This window comes from Oncorhynchus gorbuscha, linkage group LG18, assembly GCF_021184085.1.
Source record: "Oncorhynchus gorbuscha isolate QuinsamMale2020 ecotype Even-year linkage group LG18, OgorEven_v1.0, whole genome shotgun sequence".
NCBI classification, from domain to species: Eukaryota; Metazoa; Chordata; class Actinopteri; order Salmoniformes; family Salmonidae; genus Oncorhynchus; species Oncorhynchus gorbuscha.
In genome coordinates this window covers 74,158,242-74,178,434 of record NC_060190.1, presented here as the reverse complement: position 1 = coordinate 74,178,434, position 20,193 = coordinate 74,158,242, and the positions used below count along the sequence as shown (strand labels likewise).

The 20,193-nt window shown below is 44.8% G+C and overlaps 1 protein-coding gene across 1 annotated transcript in view; it reads right to left on the bottom strand.

The window, feature by feature from the left end:
- The window catches only part of LOC124004091 (leucine-rich repeat-containing protein 3-like), a 26,118-nt gene extending 6,131 nt beyond the window's left edge, over window positions 1-19,987 (bottom strand). Inside the window, exon 1 of the mRNA XM_046312871.1 lies at window positions 19,776-19,987. The gene's annotated coding sequence lies outside the window, so the exon portion shown is untranslated. The remainder of the gene's footprint in view (window positions 1-19,775) is intronic.
- Window positions 19,988-20,193: the final 206 nt, after the last annotated feature.

Genomic DNA, 20,193 nt, shown 5'->3' with positions numbered 1-20,193 from the left:
TGCCAAAATCCTAAAGTATTATTTTAACAGTCAAAATTGCCAGAGTTAGAGGTTCCAAAATGATTCTATGGATTATATGTCTATGGCCACAAACCACAAAGCAACAAGATGTTCTATATTTGGCACAGTCGCTACCCAAATTGCAGTCTTCCCGACTGTAAGTGCTTGTGATGAAATGTAATCCCAATAAATTGTTTATAAACTAGTGATTCTCTGTGGCTAAATGATGCTCTCCGGTCTAGTATAACTAGTGATTCTCTGTGGCTAAATGATGCTCTCCGGTCTAGTATAACTAGTGATTCTCTGTGGCTAAATGATGCTCTCCGGTCTAGTATAACTAGTGATTCTCTGTGGCTAAATGATGCTCTCCGGTCTAGTATAACTAGTGATTCTCTGTGGCTAAATGATGCTCTCTGGTCTAGTATAACTAGTGATTCTCTGTGGCTAAATGATGCTCTCGGGTCTAGTATAACTAGTGATTCTCTGTGGCTAAATGATGCTCTCCGGTCTAGTATAACTAGTGATTCTCTGTGGCTAAATGATGCTCTCTGGTCTAGTATAACTAGTGATTCTCTGTGGCTAAATGATGCTCTCTGGTCTAGTATAACTAGTGATTCTCTGTGGCTAAATGATGCTCTCTGGTCTAGTATAACTAGTGATTCTCTGTGGCTAAATGATGCTCTCTGGTCTAGTATAACTAGTGATTCTCTGTGGCTATTCTCTGTGGCTAAATGATGCTCTCTGGTCTAGTATAACTAGTGATTCTCTGTGGTTAAATGATGCTCTCTGGTCTAGTATAACTAGTGATTCTCTGTGGCTAAATGATGCTCTCTGGTCTAGTATAACTAGTGATTCTCTGTGGCTAAATGATGCTCTCTGGTCTAGTATAACTAGTGATTCTCTGTGGTTAAATGATGCTCTCTGGTCTAGTATAACTAGTGATTCTCTGTGGCTAAATGATGCTCTCTGGTCTAGTATAACTAGTGATTCTCTGTGGCTATTCTCTGTGGCTAAATGATGCTCTCTGGTCTAGTATAACTAGTGATTCTCTGTGGTTAAATGATGCTCTCTGGTCTAGTATTTTGAATGATTTATGTCTGTTCATACAGGAAGGAATATCATTTTGGGGCAAAATTATTCAAATGTATCATGGGGTGCTTCAGCCCCTCCAGCAACCCTCCTTCCGGCAGCTATGCAGTAGACAGAGGAGATTAAGGTTCAGGACAATCAAGGACACTGGGTAAAGGGGAATAAAAAATACAGATTAAGCCTGTTCATCTGAAAAATCCTCCTTGTCACAACTCGCTACCAAAAGCCCATAGAGGGAGGATGACATTAATGGTTGCATCTCATTGTTATGAAGGAAATGGCCATCACTTGTATTTATTTATTATTCAATAACCAGCCACATATTATAGACAGGTTCCTATATAGTGCACTACTTCAGTTACCTAGTTCCTATTTAGTTACCTAGTTCCTATATAGTGCACTACTTCAGTAACCTAGTTCCTATATAGTTACCTAGTTCCTATATAGTGCACTACTTCAGTAACCTATTTAGTTACCTAGTTCCTATTTAACCTAGTTCCTATTTAGTTACCTAGTTCCTATATAGCGCACTACTTCAGTAACCTAGTTCCTATTTAGTTACCTAGTTCCTATATAGCGCACTACTTCAGTAACATAGTTCCTATTTAGTTACCTAGTTCCTATATAGCGCCCTACTTCATTAACCTAGTTCCTATTTAGTTACTATTAGTTACCTAGTTCCTATATAGCGCACTACTTCAGTAACCTAGTTCCTATTTAGTTACCTAGTTCCTATATAGTGCACTACTTCAGTAACCTAGTTCCTATTTAGTTACCTAGTTCCTATATAGTGCACTATTCAGTAACCTAGTTCCTATTTAGTTACCTAGTTCCTATATAGCGCACTACTTCAGTAACCTAGTTCCTATTTAGTTACCTAGTTCCAATATAGTGCCCTACTATAGTTACCTAGTTCCTATATAGTCTGTTACCTAGTTCCTATATAGTCTGTTACCTAGTTCCTATATAGTGCCCTACTTTAGTTACCTAGTTCCTATATAGTGCCCTACTTTAGTTACCTAGTTCCTATATAGTGCCCTACTTTAGTTACCTAGTTCCTATATAGTGCCCTACTTTAGTTACCTAGTTCCTATATAGTGCCCTACTTTAGTTACCTAGTTCCTATATAGTGCCCTTCTTTAGTTACCTAGTTCCTATATAGTGCCCTACTTTAGTTACCTAGTTCCTATATAGTGCCCTACTTTAGTTACCTAGTTCCTATATAGTGCCCTACTTTAGTTACCTAGTTCCTATATAGTGCCCTACTTTAGTTACCTAGTTCCTATATAGTGCCCTACTTTAGTTACCTAGTTCCTATATAGTGCCCTACTTTAGTTACCTAGTTCCTATATAGTGCCCTACTTTAGTTACCTAGTTCCTATATAGTGCCCTACTTTAGTTACCTAGTTCCTATATAGTGCCCTACTTTAGTTACCTAGTTCCTATATAGTGCCCTACTTTAGTTACCTAGTTCCTATATAGTGCCCTACTTTAGTTACCTAGTTCCTATATAGTGCCCTACTTTAGTTACCTAGTTCCTATATAGTGCCCTACTTTAGTTACCTAGTTCCTATATAGTGCCCTACTTTAGTTACCTAGTTCCTATATAGTGCACTACTTTAGTTACCTAGTTCCTATATAGTGCACTACTTTAGTTACCTAGTTCCTATATAGTGCACTACTTTAGTTACCTAGTTCCTATATAGTGCCCTACTTTAGTTACCTAGTTCCTATATAGTGCACTATTTTAGTTACCTAGTTCCTATATAGTGCCCTACTTTAGTTACCTAGTTCCTATATAGTTACCTAGTTCCTATATAGTTACCTAGTTCCTATATAGTGCACTACTTTAGTTACCTAGTTCCTATATAGTTACCTAGTTCCTATATAGTGCCCTACTTTAGTTACCTAGTTCCTATATAGTTACCTAGTTCCTATATAGTGCCCTACTTTAGTTACCTAGTTCCTATATAGTGCCCTACTTTAGTTACCTAGTTCCTATATAGTGCCCTACTTTAGTTACCTAGTTCCTATATAGTTACCTAGTTCCTATATAGTGCCCTACTTTAGTTACCTAGTTCCTATATAGTTACCTAGTTCCTATATAGTTACCTAGTTCCTATATAGTTACCTAGTTCCTATATAGTTACCTAGTTCCTATATAGTTACCTAGTTCCTATATAGTGCCCTACTTTAGTTACCTAGTTCCTATATAGTTACCTAGTTCCTATATAGTTACCTAGTTCCTATATAGTTACCTAGTTCCTATATAGTGCCCTACTTTAGTTACCTAGTTCCTATATAGTGCCCTACTTTAGTTACCTAGTTCCTATATAGTGCACCACTTCATCTCCTGGGACAAGAGAAGAGGAAGTGGAGGAGGCCTGAAACTACAATCTATACTGACCTCTCTTACTGCTGTGAATCATCAGATTTACTGTTTGCAGTAAATGGGAGATGTCAGAAAGACAATCCTCATATTTTTCCTATAACGCGACAATATGGATCTGAGAACTGTACAAATGACACGTCTGTGACATCAATATATACAGTACAGTATACATGTTTTTTTAATGAATCAATACAGTACTTATTAAATCTGTATGTAAAACATTTACGTTTGACATTTTACCCAGAGTGCCGCACAGTGCATTCATCTTTAGATAGCTAGGTGAGACAACCCCACATCACAGTGCATTCATTTTAAGATAGCTCGGTGAGACAACCCCACATCACAGTGCATTCATCTTAAGATAGCTAGGTGAGACAACCCCACATCACAGTGCATTCATCTTAAGATAGCTAGGTGAGACAACCCCACATCACAGTGCATTCATCTTTAGATAGCTAGGTGAGACAACCCCACATCACAGTGCATTCATCTTAAGATAGCTAGGTGAGACAACCCCACATCACAGTGCATTCATCTTCAGATAGCTAGGTGAGACAACCCCACATCACAGTGCATTCATCTTAAGATAGCTAGGTGAGACAACCGCACATCACAGTGCATTCATCTTCAGATAGCTAGGTGAGACAACCCCACATCACAGTGCATTCATCTTTAGATAGCTAGGTGAGACAACCCAACATCACAGTGCATTCATCTTTAGATAGCTAGGTGAGACAACCCATCTTAAGATAGCATCACAGTGCATTCATCTTTAGATAGCTAGGTGAGACAACCCCACATCACAGTGCATTCATCTTTAGATAGCTAGTTGAGACAACCCCACATCACAGTGCATTCATCTTTAGATAGCTAGGTGAGACAACCCCACATCACAGTGCATTCATCTTAAGATAGCTAGGTGAGACAACCCCACATCACAGTGCATTCATCTTTAGATAGCTAGGTGAGACAACCCCACATCACAGTGCATTCATCTTTAGATAGCTAGGTGAGACAACCCCACATCACAGTGCATTCATCTTAAGATAGCTAGGTGAGACAACCCCACATCACAGTGCATTCATCTTAAGATAGCTAGGTGAGACAACCCCACATCACAGTGCATTCATCTTAAGATAGCTAGGTGAGACAACCCCACATCACAGTGCATTCATCTTAAGATAGCTAGGTGAGACAACCCCACATCACAGTGCATTCATCTTTAGATAGCTAGGTGAGACAACCCCACATCACAGTGCATTCATCTTTAGATAGCTAGGTGAGACAACCCCACATCACAGTGCATTCATTTTAAGATAGCTAGGTGAGACAACCCCACATCACAGTCTACACCTGCATTGTTTGCTGTTTGGGGTTTTTAGGCTGGGTTTCTGTACAGCACGTTGTAAGAAAGGCTTTATAAAATACATTTCATTGACTGATTTGATTGAAATATAAAGTACATGACCATTCCATTCCAGCTAAACAACAGATCGTTTTTTTACCTAAAAAAGCTCACACATTTTAATACACATCTAAAATCTGTAAATAAAAAATCTGAGAACATTAATATTTTACACACATGAAGGTACCCAGAACCAATCATTTCATTTCTGATTTTAAAAAAAGTTGTTTTTATTTTGTGAATATAGCATTTTGGAAATAAACTCTTCACTCTTTCATACATAACAATATTTCAACACAACTGACATTACCAGCCTCTTATCCCATTTCCTGCCTCTAAATACCCTCCCTCCATCCATCCATCCATCCATCCCTCCCTCCCACTCACCCTCCCTACACACCCTCTATCTATCCCTCCCTCCCTCCCACTCACCCTCCCTACACACCCTCTATCCATCCATCCATCCATCCCTCCCTCCCACTCACCCTCCCTACACACCCTCTATCTATCCCTCCCTCCCTCCCTCCATCCACTCACCCTCCCTACACACCATCTATCTATCCATCCCTCCCTCCCTCCCACCCTCCCTACACACCATCTATCTATCCTCCCTATCCATCTATCCATCTCCCTCCTCCCACTCACCCTCCCTACACACCTATCTATCTATCTATCACCCTCCCTATCTATCTATCTATCTATCCATCCCTCCCCCACTCACCCTCCCTACACACCCTCTATCTATCATCCTATCTATCTATCTCCATCCCTCCCTCCCACTCACCCTCCCTACTATCACCTATCTATCTATCCCTATCTATCTATCTCCCTCCCTCCCACTCACCCTCCCTACACACCATCTATCTATCTATCTATCCCTCCCTCCCTCCCTCCCACTCACCCTCCCTACACACCATCTATCTATCTATCTATCCCTCCTATCTCCCTCTCATCCCTCCCTCCCACTCACCCTCCCTACACACCCTCTATCTATCTATCTATCTATCCCTCCCTCCCACTCACCCTCCCTACTCACCCTCCCTACACACCATCTATCTATCTATCCATCCCTCCCTCCCACTCACCCTCCCTACACACCTATCTATCTATCTATCTATCTATCCCTCCCTCCCTCCCTATCCCTCTATCTCCCTCTCCCCTATCCCTATCACCCATCTATCTATCTATCTATCCATCTATCCATCCCTCCCTCCCACTCACCCTCCCTACACACCATCTATCTATCTATCTATCCTATCCCTCCTATCTCCCCCTCCCACTCACCCTCCCTACACACCCTATCTATCTATCCATCCTATCCCTCCCTCCCACTCACCCTCCCTACACACCATCTATCTATCTATCCCTCCCTCCCCTCCCACTCACCCTCCCTACACACCATCTATCTATCTATCTATCCCTCCCCCTCCCTCCCACTCATCCCTACACACCATCTATCTATCTATCCATCCCTCCCTCCCACTCACCCTCACCACCCTCCCTACCCTATCTATCATCTATCTATCTATCTATCTATCTATCTATCTATCCCTACTCCCTATCCCTATCCCTCCCCTCCCACTCCCCTCCCTACACACCATCTATCTATCTATCTATCCCTCCCTCCCACTCCCTCCCACTCCCTATCTCCCTCCCTCCCTCCCTCCCACTCACCCTCCCTACACACCCTCTATCTATCTATCCCTCCATCCCTCCCTCCCACTCACCCTCCCTACACACTCTATCTATCTATCCCTCCCTCCCACTCACCCTCCCTACACACCCTCTATCTATCCATCCCTCCCTCCCTCCCACTCACCCTCCCTACACACCCTCTATCTATCTATCCCTCCCTCCCTCTATCCCTATCTATCTATCTCCTCCCTCCCACTCACCCTCCCTACACACCATCTATCTATCTATCTATCTATCTATCCCTATCCATCCCTCCCTCCCCATCTCCCCACTCACCATCCCTACACACCATCTATCTATCATCCCTCCCCCTCCCTCCCACTCACCCTCCCTACACACCATCTATCTATCTATCTATCCCATCCCTCCATCCCTCCCACTCACCCTCCCTACACACCATCTATCTATCTATCTATCTATCCCTCCCTCATCCCTCCCTCCCTCCTCCCTCACCACCCTCCCTACACACCATCTATCTATCTATCTATCTATCCCTCCCTCCCCCTCACACCATCCTATCCCTATCTCACCCCCTCCACCATCTACACATCCTATCTATCTATCCCTCCCTCCCACTCACCCTCCCTACACACCATCCCTATCTATCCTATCTATCCATCCCTCCCTCCCACTCACCCTCACCCTCCCTACACATCCATCTATCTATCTATCTATCATCTATCTATCCCTCCCCCTACACACCATCTATCTATCTATCTCCATCCCTCCCTCCCACTCACCCTCCCTACACACCATCTATCTATCTATCTATCCTATCTATCCATCTATCCATCCCTCCCCCACTCACCCTCCCTACACACCATCCTATCTCTCTCCCTACACACCACCCTCCCTACACACCTATCTATCTATCTATCTATCTATCCCCCTCCCTCCCACTCACCCTCCCTACACACCATCTATCTATCTATCTATCCATCCCTCCCTCCCATCTATCCCTATCTATCTCCCTATCCATCCCTATCTATCCCTCTATCTATCTATCCCTCCCCATCCCTCCCTCCCACACCACCCTCTATCTACATCTATCTATCTATCTATCTATCTCCCTCCCACTCACCCTCCCTATCCCTATCTATCTATCTATCTATCTATCTATCTATCCATCCCTCCCACTCACCCTCCCTACCCTCCCTACACTCCCTACCATCTATCTATCTATCTATCTATCCATCCCTCCCTCCCACTCACCCTCCCTACACACCTATCTATCTATCTATCTCCCTCCCTCCCACTCACCCTCCCTACACACCATCTATCTATCTATCTATCCCTCCCCACTCACCCTCCCTCCCCCTCTATCCCCCCTCTATCCCCATCTATCCTCCCTATCACCCTCCCTATCTATCTATCTATCTATCTATCTATCCATCCCTCCCTCCCACTCACCCTCCCTACACACCATCTATCTATCTATCTATCTATCCCTCCCACTCACCCTATCTATCTATCTATCCCATCCCTCCCTCCCCCTCCCACTCACCCTCCCTACACACCATCTATCTATCCCTATCTCTACCCTCTATCTATCTATCTATCTATCCATCTCCATCCCTCCTCACCCTCCCCTCCCTACACACCATCTATCTATCTATCTATCTATCCCTCCCTCCTCACCCTCCCTACACACCATCTATCCTCCCTACCCTCCCTCACCCTACCATCTATCTATCTATCTATCCATCCCCCTCCCTCCCACTCACCCTCTACACACCCTATCCTATCTATCCATCCTATCTATCTATCCCTACACACCATCTATCTATCTATCCCTCCCTCCCTCCCACTCACCCTCCCTCCCTACACATCTATCTATCTATCTATCTATCTATCTATCTATCTATCCCTCCCACTCACCCCTCCCTATCTATCTATCTATCTATCTATCTATCTCCTCCTCTCCCACTCACCCTCCCTACACACCATCTATCTATCTATCCTATCCCATCCCTCCCTCCCACTCACCCTCCCTACACACCCTATCTATCTATCCCTCCCCCACTCCATCTATCCTCCCCATCCCTCCCACTCACCCTCCCTACACACCATCTATCTCTATCTATCTATCTATCTATCCATCCCTCCCTCCCACTCATCTATCTATCTATCTATCTCCCCTCCCACTCACCCTCCCTACACACCATCTATCTATCTATCTCCCATCTACCCTCCCTCCCCTCACCATCTATCTATCTATCTATCTATCTATCTATCTATCCCTCCCTCCCACTCACCCTCACCCTCCCTACACACCATCTATCTATCTATCTATCCATCCCTCCCTCCCCCTCACCCTCCCTACACACCATCTATCTATCTATCTATCTATCTATCTATCCTCTCCCCTATCTATCCCTCCCACCACCCTCCCTACTACACATCCTATCTATCTATCTATCCCTCCCATCCCTCCCTCCACCATCTATCTCTATCTATCCCCCTCCCTCCCTCCACTCACCCTCCCTACACCCATCTATCTATCTATCTATCTATCTATCCATCCCTCCCTCCCACTCACCCTCCCTACCACCATCTATCTATCTCTATCCCTCCCCCTCTATCTATCTCTATCCATCCCTATCCTATCTCCCTCCCTCCCACTCACCCTCCCTACACACCTATCTATCTATCTATCTATCTATCTATCTATCCTATCCCCCTCCCTCCCACTCACCCTCCCTACACACCATCTATCTATCTATCTATCTATCTATCTATCTCTATCCTATCCCACTCACCCTCCCTACACACCATCTATCTATCTATCTATCATCCCTCCCCCCCACTCATCTATCTCTATCTATCTATCCCCCCTATCCCCTCCCTCCCCATCCCATCTATCATCCCTCCCTACACACCATCTATCTATCTATCTATCTATCCCATCTCCTCCCTCCCTCCCCTCCCTACACCCTCCCTACCCTACACACCATCTATCTATCTATCTATCTATCCATCCCTCCCTCCCACTCACCCTCCCTACACACCATCTATCTATCTATCTATCTATCTATCTATCTATCTATCCCTCCCTCCCACTCTCACCCTCCCTACACACCATCTATCTATCTATCTATCTATCCATCCATCCCTCCCACTCACCCTCCCTACACACCATCTATCTATCTATCTATCTATCCTCCCTCCCTCCCACTCACCCTCCCTACACACCATCTATCTATCTATCTATCCATCTCCCTCTCTCCATCCCTCCCTCCCACTCACCCTCCCTACACACCATCTATCTATCTATCTATCTATCTACACACCATCTATCTATCTATCTATCTATCCCTACACCATCTATCTATCTCCCTCTCACCCTCCCACACCATATCTATCTATCTATCTATCTATCCCTCCCTCCCTCTCACTCACCCTCCCTACACACCATCTATCTATCTATCTATCTATCTATCTATCCCTCCCACTCCCCTCCCTACACACCATCTATCTCATCCCTCTATCTATCACCATCTATCTATCTATCTATCCCTCTCCCTCACCCTCCCTATCTATCACCATCTATCTATCTATCTATCCATCCCCCTCCCTCCCACTCACCCTCCCTACACACCATCTATCTATCTATCTATCTATCTCCCTCCCTCCCTCCCTCTATCTATCTATCTATCTATCCCTCCCTCCCTCCCACTCACCCTCCCTACACACCATCTATCTATCTATCTATCTATCCCCTATCTATCCTCCCCCCCCCTCCCACTCACCCTCCCTACACACCATCTATCTATCTATCTATCTATCTATCTATCTATCTATCTATCCCCTCCCTCCCACTCACCACTCCCTACACACCATCTATCTATCTATCTCTATCTATCTCCCTCCCATCACCCTCCCTATCTATCTATCTATCTCTATCCCTCCCTCCCTCCCACTCACCCTCCCTACACACCATCTATCTATCTATCCCTCCATCCCTCCCTCCCCATCACCCTCCCTACACACCATCCCATCTATCTATCCATCTATCTATCCCTCCCTCCCTCCCACACCCTCCCTACACACCATCTATCTATCTATCCATCCCTCCCCCCCCTCCCACTCACCCTCCCTACACACCATCTATCTATCTATCTATCTATCCATCCCTCCCTCCACCATCCCTATCTATCTCCCCTCCCTATCTATCTATCCCCCTCCCTCCCACTCACCCTACACACCATCTATCTATCTATCTATCTATCTATCTATCTATCTATCCCATCCCTCCCTCCCTCTCACCCTCCCTATCTATCATCCTATCTATCTATCTATCTATCTATCTATCTATCCATCCCTCCCTCCCACTCACCCTCCCTACACACCATCTATCTATCTATCTATCTATCCATCTATCCCACTCACCCTCCCTACACACCATCTATCTATCCTATCCATCCCTCCCCCTCACCCTCCCTACACATCTATCTATCTATCACCATCTATCCCTCCCTCCCTCCCTCCCACCCTCCCTACACACCATCTATCTATCTATCTATCTATCTCCCTCCTATCTATCTATCTATCTATCTATCTATCTATCCCTCACCCTCCCTACACATCTATCTATCTATCTATCTATCTCCCTCCCTCCCTCCCACTCACCCCCTATCTATCTATCTATCCCCCTCCCTCCCTCCACCCTCCCTACACACCATCTATCTATCTATCTATCCATCCCTCCCTCCCACTCTACCTATCCCTATCTATCACCATCTATCTATCTATCTATCTCTATCTATCCCATCCCCCCCACCCACACCATCTATCTATCTATCTCCCTCTACCCTCTATCTATCTATCTATCTATCTATCTCCCACTCACCCTCCCTACACACCATCTATCTATCTATCTATCTATCTATCTATCTATCTATCTATCTATCTATCCATCCCCCTCCCTCCCACTCACCCTCCCTACACACCATCTATCTATCTATCTATCTATCTATCTATCTATCTATCTATCTATCTATCTATCTATCTATCTATCTATCTATCTATCTATCTATCCCATCCCTCCCTCCACCCCCTCCCTACACACCATCTATCTATCTATCTATCTATCCCCTCCCTCCCACTCACCCTCCCTCCACCATCTATCTATCTATCTATCATCCCTCCCTCCCACACCCTCCCTACACATCTATCTATCTATCTATCTATCCATCCTATCTCCCTCCCACCCTCCCACCACCCCCCTACACACCATCTATCTATCTATCTATCTATCCCCCTCCCTCCCCCACTCCCCTCCCTACACACCATCTCCTATCTATCCCTCCCTCCCCCTCACCCTCCCTACACTATCTATCTATCTATCTATCTATCTATCTATCTATCTATCCCCCTCCCTCCCACCCCCTCCCTACACACCATCTATCTATCTATCTATCTATCTATCTATCTATCTATCTCCCTATCTCACCCTCCCTACACACTATCTATCTATCTATCTATCTATCTATCTATCCCTCCCTCCCCTCACCACCCTCCCTACACACCATCTATCTATCTATCTATCTATCCATCCCCCTCCCACTCACCCTCCCTCCCTACACACCATCCCTATCTATCTATCTATCATCCCTCCCTCCCACTCACCATCTATCTATCTATCCCTCCCTCCCCTCCACCATCCCTCCCCTCCCTCACACCATCTATCTATCTATCTATCTATCTATCTATCTCCCTATCTATCTATCTATCCCTATCCCTCCCACTCACCCTCCCTACACACCATCTATCTATCTATCTATCCCTCTATCTCCCTCCCTCCCACTCACCCTCCCTACACACCATCTATCTATCTATCTATCTATCTATCTATCCATCTCCCACTCACCCTCCACTCCCTCCCCCCCTCCCTCCCACTCACCCTCCCTACACACCATCTATCTATCTATCTATCTATCTATCCCTATCCTCCCTCCCACTCACCCTCCCTACACACCATCTATCTATCTATCTATCCCTCCCTCCCTCTCACCACCCTCCCTACACACCATCTATCTATCTATCCATCCCTCCCATCCCTCCCATCTCCACCCTCCCTCACCCTCCTCCCTACACATCTATCTATCTATCTATCCCTATCCCTCCCTCCCTCACCCTCCCTACACACCATCTATCTATCTATCCCTATCCCTCCCTCCCTCCCTCCCACTCACCCTCCCTACACACCCTCCCTACCATCTATCTATCTATCTATCCCTCCCTCTATCCCTCCCTCCCATCTCACCATCTCCCTCCCACTCACCCTCCCTACACACCATCTATCTATCTATCTATCTATCCATCCCTCTATCTATCTATCTATCTATCTATCTATCCCTCCCTCCCACTCACCCTCCCTACACACCATCTATCTATCTATCTCCCTCTCCCTCCCCATCTCCCTACACACCATCTATCTATCTATCCCTCCCTCCCCTCCCTCCCACTCACCCTCCCTACACACCATCTATCTATCTATCTATCTATCTATCTATCTATCTATCCTATCTATCCCTCCCACTCACCCTCCCCTACACACCATCTATCTATCTATCTATCTATCCCCCCTCCCTCCCACTCACCCTCCCTACACACCATCTATCTATCTATCTATCTATCCATCCCTCCCACTCATCCTATCCTATCTATCCCCCTATCACATCATCTATCTATCTCCCTACTCACCCTCCCTACACACCATCTATCTATCTATCTATCTATCTATCTCCCACTCCCACTCACCCTCCCTACACACCATCTATCTATCTATCTATCTCCATCCCCACTCACCCTCCCTACACACCATCTATCTATCTATCCTATCCATCTACCACCCTCCCTACACACCATCTATCTATCTATCCCATCTATCTATCTATCTCCCTATCACCATCTATCTATCTATCCATCCATCCCCACCCTCCCACTCACCCTCCCTACACACCCTCTATCTATCTATCCATCCCTCCCACTCATCCTCCCTACACACCATCTATCTATCTATCCATCCATCCCTCCCTCCCACTCACCCTCCCTACACACCCTCTATCTATCTATCCCCCGTACCACTGCTGATACACTATACCAGACCAGCACATTAATCCTCCCTCACAGTGTCCATAAGCACACAGCTAGAAGAGATACAGATCCTGGGCTGTGGTTGGGCTGTGGGCTTGGTTGTGGTTGGGCTGTGGTTGGGCTGTGGGCTGGGCTGTGGGCTGGGCTGTGGGCTGGGCTGTGGTTGGGCTGTGGGCTGGGCTGTGGTTGGGCTGTGGGCTGGGCTGTGGTTGGGCTGTGGTTGGGCTGTGGGCTGGGCTGTGGGCTGGCCTGTGGTTGGGCTGGGCTGTGGTTGGGCTGTGGGCTGGGCTGGGCTGTGTCTGGGTTGTGGACTGGGCTGTGGACTGGGCTGTGGCTGGGTTGTGGTTGGGTTGTGGCTGGGTTGTGGGCTGGGTTGTGGCTGGGTTGTGGCTGGGTTGTGTCTGGGTTGTGGGCTGGGTTGTGGCTGGGTATTGGGCTGGGTTGTGTCTGGGTTGTGGGCTGGGTTGGGCTGGGTTGTGGCTGGGTTGTGGGCTGGGTTGTGTCTGGGTTGTGGGCTGGGTTGGGCTGGGTTGTGGCTGGGTTGGGCTGGGTTGTGGGCTGGGTTGGGCTGGGTTGTGGCCGGGTATTGGGCTGGGCTGTGGGCTGGGTTGTGGCTGGGTTGGGCTGTGGGCTGATTTGTGGCTGGGTTGTGGGCTGGGCTGTGGTTGGATTGTGGGTTGTGGGCTGTGGGCTGCGTTGTGACTGGGTTGTGGGTTGTGGACTGGGCTGTGACTGGGTGGTGCTGGTGAATATGACATGCGTTTGTCCTAGTTGGAGCTATCTAGTGTGGATAATCACACAGCTGGAAGAGACACGGCTTGGGCTGGGGACTGGGTTGGGTTGATGTTACACTATTTAAAACCCACCATTAATGTGTGTGGCCCAAGACCTCTATTTTCATGTTATCTGACCATAGCACCACTTGGAGTTGGCTAAACGGTGTTGGCCCTTGGAACTCCAAGCAGTGCAATAGGCAGATGACATGAAAATAGAGGTCTTTGGCCAGTGGTGGGTTTGGTGTTCAAAAACAGAAGCAAACCTACTGTAAAATATGGTGGTGGATCTTTGATGTTATGAGTCTGTTTCGCTTCCACTGGTCCTGGGGTCCTTTTGTTAAAAGGTCAACGGCATCATGAACTTTACCCAGTACCAAGACATTTTAGGCCATTTTGCAATGGCCATGTCAGCCTCCCAACGTGTTCTCCGAGCTCTTAAAACATTCTAGAAAAAGCCTCAGTGTTGTTATCCTCCCAAGGGGAGGGTGCTGAAGTAATGAAAGCAATTGTATTCATATAAAATATTATACATTTTTTTGTTTGTTGCATACAATATATTTCCATCTTTGCATTATTTTTTGCTTATCTTTATCAAGGGGACCAATGTAATCTATCTCCTGTGTTGTATGTAATCTATCTCCTGTGTTGTATGTAATCTATCTCCTGTGTTGTATGTAATCTATCTCCTGTGTAGAGTATCTCCTGTGTTGTATGTAATCTATCTCCTGTGTTGTATGTAATCTATCTCCTGTGTAGAGTGTAGAATGTATGCACACATGACTGTAAGTCGCTTTGGATAAAAGCGTCTGCTAAATGGCATATATTATTATTATTATATTATCTCCTGTGTTGTATGTAATCTATCTCCTGTGTTGTATGTAATCTGTCTCCTGTGTTGTATGTAATCTATCTCCTGTGTAGAGTATCTCCTGTGTTGTATGTAATCTATCTCCTGTGTTGTATGTAATCTATCTCCTGTGTTGTATGTAATCTGTCTCCTGTGTTGTATGTAATCTATCTCCTGTGTAGAGTATCTCCTGTGTTGTATGTAATCTGTCTCCTGTGTTGTATGTAATCTATCTCCTGTGTAGAGTATCTCCTGTGTTGTATGTAATCTATCTCCTGTGTTGTATGTAATCTATCTCCTGTGTTGTATGTAATCTATCTCCTGTGTTGTATGTAATCTATCTCCTGTGTTGTATGTAATCTATCTCCTGTGTTGTATGTAATCTATCTCCTGTGTTGTATGTAATCTATCTCCTGTGTTGTATGTAATCTATCTCCTGTGTTGTATGTAATCTATCTCCTGTGTTGTATGTAATCTATCTCCTGTGTAGAGTATCTCCTGTGTTGTATGTAATCTATCTCCTGTGTTGTATGTAATCTATCTATCTCCTGTGTAGAGTATCTCCTGTGTTGTATGTAATCTATCTACTGTGTTGTAGGTAATCTATCTCCTGTCCCAGCAAGGAAGAGCAAACTATGGTAGCAAGACTCCAGTGTTAGAGTCTGATCTATAACTGCAGGAGAATATTCCGTGTTTGTTTATCCCGTGGTGCGAGACCTGGCCTCAGTTGGTGCTGGACCAGCGAGGAGAAACAAAGTTCAGTCCGAATGTGATGTAAGACCATGTGCTGTAAAAATAGACTGGATACTACACATCTCTTGGCTCAGTCAGTAAAAACAAACTACGATAGAAATACTCTTCAGTCGGTATCAGTCAGACTGCAGGAGAATATATATTCCACGATCGTATCCGAGTTGGTTAGAATCTGGGCTTGGGTTTTATCAGCGAGGAAAAATCAAACTTCAAATGGGAATATGACTGCGGGAGAATAGATAACATCTGTTCGGTCTGTTTATCGAATGAAGGGACAGAACTCGACATGTGACATAGCCTGGGAAATAGACCCGTCCTACATTTTTCAACACATTTGTCCATTGTAGTGATTGGTATCCTCCTCTGGTTCTGGGTAGAATCCAGGCTGAAATATCAGTTTGTTTTATATGATCTTGTATTGCATTTTTTAATTAGATATTTGAGTGATTCAAGTAGACACTTTTATTAAAATGATTCTTTATATAATCATAATCATCTTCATCATTACAAATCCTATCCTATATAAGGGACGTTTTTTCCATTTCGCACTCCACATTGATCTACATTCTGGTTTGACATAGGTGGGATAGCTGGTAACGTCACGAGAACGACGCATACTCTTCAACGGGGCTGAAATCCGAGAGTTGTTTTGATTCAGGATGGCCAGATAGCTACTAACACTGACAAGAAACTGTCATGTGGGGAATCGTAAGTGACGGATTTCAGCTAGTTTCATCTTGTTTCATGTCTGGTTTTGAGGTGTTTTGACTGATTTTCATGTCAATGCCGATATGGCTCACATTCGCTAGCGAACCAACTAATGTGACAATGTGTTTGAGAGACATCAGTGCTCATTGTGAAAATGTATTTATGTTTTCAATAAACATTGGAGATGAAATATACTGTAGTTGTCAATCTGAGCAGTGGCCACACCCACACACACACACACATACGTACGTATGCACACACACACACACACACACACACACACACACACACACACACACACACACACACACACACACACACACACACACACACACACACACACACACACACACACACACACACACACACACACACACACACACGTACTATCAGAGGCCATAAGAATGTCCACCGAGTGAGTGCTATATACTGCCTGTCCGTTATAAATCTGTTATAAACCCATTATAAACCTGTTATAAACCCGTTCTAAACCTGTTATAAACCCATTATAAAGTTATGTTAGAAGACAGCAGCAATTCAGGGAAAGCTACCACACCAATTAACACAATTGAATACAATCAATCGGTGCATTTTGCGGAACCCACAAGAATGACAATTAGAGAGAGTGAGTGTGAAAGAGAGAGATAGGAGAGAAAGAAAGCGAGAAGGATATAATCGAGCGCGAGAAAGGAGAAATGACAGGCTCAGCCAATGCTGTTATCACTTCCATTTCCCCAGGACAGTTAATGAGGAGAGAGAGAAAGAGAGAGAGAGATTAAGATAAATGGGGAGAAGAGAGAGAGAAATAGGGAGAAGAGAGAGAGAGAGAAATAGGGAGAAGAGAGAGAGAGAGAAATAGGGAGGAGAGAGAGAGAAAATAGGGAGAAGAGAGAGAGAGAGAAATAGGGAGGGAGAGAGAGAGAGAGAGAAATAGGGAGAAGAGAAATAGGGAGGAGAGAGATAAATAGGGAGAAGAGAGAGAGAGAGAAATAGGGAGAAGAGAGAGAGAGAGAAATAGGGAGGAGAGAGAGAGAAATGGGGAGAAGAGAGAGAGAGCGAGAGAGAGAAATAGGGAGAAGAGAGAGAGAGAAATAGGGAGGAGAGAGAGAAATAGGGAGAAGAGAGAGAGAGAAATAGGGAGAAGAGAGAGAGAGAGTGAAATAGGGAGAAGAGAGAGAGTGAAATAGGGAGAAGAGAGAGAGAGTGAAATAGGGAGAAGAGAGAGAGAGAGTGAAATAGGGAGAAGAGAGAGAGAGAGTGAAATAGGGAGAAGAGAGAGAGAAATAGGGAGAGAGAGAGAAATAGGGAGAAGAGAGAGAGAGAGAAATAGGGAGAAGAGAGAGAGAGAGAAATAGGGAGAAGAGAGAGAGAGAGAAATAGGGAGAAGAGAGAGAGAGAGAAATAGGGAGAAGAGAGAGAGAGAAATAGGGAGAAGAGAGAGAGAGTGAAATGGGGAGAAGAGAGAGAGAGCGAGAGAGAGAAATAGGGAGAAGAGAGAGAGAGCGAGAGAGAGAAATAGGGAGAAGAGAGAGAGAAATAGGGAGAAGAGAGAGAGAGAGAAATGGGGAGAAGAGAGAGAGAAATAGAGAGAGAAATAGGAAATAGGGAAGAGAGAGAAATAGGGAGAAGAGAGAGAGAAATAGGGAGAAGAGAGAGAGAGAAAATAGGGAGGAAGAGAGAGAGAGAAATAGGGAGAAGAGAGAGAGAGAAATAGGGAGAAGAGAGAGAGAGCGAGAGAGAGAAATAGGGAGAAGAGAGAGAGAGAGAAATAGGGAGGAGAGAGAGAGAGAAATAGGGAGAAGAGAGAGAGAGAGAAATAGGGAGAAGAGAGAGAGAGCGAGAGAGAGAAATAGGGAGAAGAGAGAGAGAGAAATAGGGAGGACGAGAGAGAGAAATAGGGAGAAGAGAGAGAGAGAAATAGGGAGAGAGAGAGAGAGAGAGAGAGAGAGAAATAGGGAGAAGAGAGAGAGAGAGAAATAGGGAGAAGAGAGAGAGAGCGAGAGAGAGAAATAGGGAGAAGAGAGAGAGAGAGAAATAGGGAGAAGAGAGAGAGAGAGAAATAGGGAGAAGAGAGAGAGAGAGAAATAGGGAGAAGAGAGAGAGAGAAATAGGGAGAAGAGAGAGAGAGAAATAGGGAGAGAGAGAGAGAGAGAAATAGGGAGAAGAGAGAGAGAGAAATAGGGAGAAGAGAGAGAGAGAAATAGGGAGAAGAGAGAGAGAGAAATATGGAGAGAGAGAGAGAGAGAGAAATAGGGAGAAGAGAGAGAGAGAGAAATGGGGAGAAGAGAGAGAGAGCGAGAGAGAGAAATAGGGAGAAGAGAGAGAGAGCGAGAGAGAGAAATAGGGAGAAGAGAGAGAGAGAGAAATAGGGAGAAGAGAGAGAGAGAGAAAGAAGAGAGAAATAAGGAGAGACATAGGGAGGAGAGAGAGAGCAAGAGAGCGAGAGAGAGAGAGAGCGAGAGAGAGAGAGAAATGTAGGAGAAACAGTGAGACTGGCACAAACAGTGAATGATACCTTCCTAGTGAGGAACATGCAATTGACCATTTAGTCTCAGCTACACCGTCTGTATGAATGAATGTTCTATTAGCAGAAGCTACTGGCTCCATTTACATGTTGTTATTGGATTCATTCAACAGTCATTTATTTTCCTTTTAAACCCTATACCCTTTAGCTACTGGTGTATAGTCTACTGTAAAGTGGTATTAGTCTACTGTATAGAAGTCATATAATAGACAAGTAATATAATAATTTAGCTGGAAAATAAATAATTCCATGTTTTAAATCGATCTCAAAATCATGTAGTTGTTAGGTTGACATAGGCTAAATGGGATAATCATGCAGTAATCATTGCAGAAAACGTTACTTAAAAACACTTCTATAAGAAATAACTTTAACCCATAGTTTGGTAATAATACAGAAATAGGCGATGAATTCAACCCAGAGACAATTATCCTGCATCTAATATGTCAATAAATAATTATGAAAACAGAAAAGATAATTGAATTTCTTACCTGTGACACGTAATTAACCGCCCAAATTCTTCTTCAAGTTGGAATCCACACGCGAAGATGTTGACTACGAGGTTCGGTCTGACTCTGATGTGTCCGACACGGATTTGTAATGTGGCTATTCTTTAATATGACAGCGCGTCAAACATTAATCCGGTTGTCATCATAGAACAATTCTGTCACTGTTATCACATCTCTCTCTCTCTCTTTCTATTTCTCCCTCTTTCTCTCTTAAAGGGGCCGTTGTGTGATGTGTTGTCCCTCCCTCTTAAAGGGGCCGTTGTGTGATGTGTTGTCCCTCCCTCTTAAAGGGGCCGTTGTGTGATGTGTTGTCCCTCCCTCTTAAAGGGGCCGTTGTGTGATGTGTTGTCCCTCCCTCTTAAAGGGGCCGTTGTGTGATGTGTTGTCCCTCCCTTGTGGA